Source organism: Orycteropus afer, unplaced genomic scaffold (genome assembly GCF_000298275.1).
Source record: "Orycteropus afer afer isolate SDZICR_OR568_19922 unplaced genomic scaffold, OryAfe1.0 scaffold00701, whole genome shotgun sequence".
In the NCBI taxonomy this organism is placed as follows: domain Eukaryota; kingdom Metazoa; phylum Chordata; class Mammalia; order Tubulidentata; family Orycteropodidae; genus Orycteropus; species Orycteropus afer.
Window position 1 is genome coordinate 1,127,498 of NW_006922288.1, and position 747 is coordinate 1,128,244.

Consider the following 747-nt stretch of genomic DNA (forward strand, 5'->3'; position numbering starts at 1 on the left):
GTCATGGCATTTGAGTGGCTTGGCAGCTGGATGTAGTTATTCCCCATGATTATGTTGTAATCACCTTCATCGTGGAATCTGCTGTAAGCTGCTAAATATTTGAAGAGCAATTAACTTCAGAGTATGGCTGCTTCTAGTATGTATGGAGAAGGGAGACGCTTTGGGAAAGATCTCTAGCTTTTTGGTATATTTTAGGCTGTGTTGCCTGCCGATCTTGGATTGTATTATTTTGCCAGCCAATCTTGGATTTGTCAGCCTCAACAGCCAACTTTAGCTGCATCAGTCAGAAGAAGCCTCCTCTCCAGTAGGCCTGGAACAACAGGAAGAGCTGAAGCCCAAAGTCCAGGGGTCGTCACCCAACCCCTAGAGCTACCACTCTGAATTTGGACTTCTAGCCTCCTGTACAGTAAAATAATGAATCCCTGTTTGTTAAAGACATCTACTTGTGGGATTTCTATTATAGCAGCACAAGATAACCAAGACAGAAGCCTTTCAGGGGAGAGGACAGTTTTGTCATCCTGCTGGGCTTTAAAGGGAGGCAATCCCAGAGATTGGAAGGGGACTGCACTACCACCAAGGAAAGGTGGGTGCAGACCACCTCCTTTGGACTCACGTTCCCAGCACTGAGAACTTCTTAGACCTAGCAGAAAGAGAGAGCTGTAATATTGGAGATGGTGGGAGATGGCACAAAGTGACAGCAAGCACAGCAGAGTTCAGTGGCAGAGAAATGATGGCAGCAAAACAAAG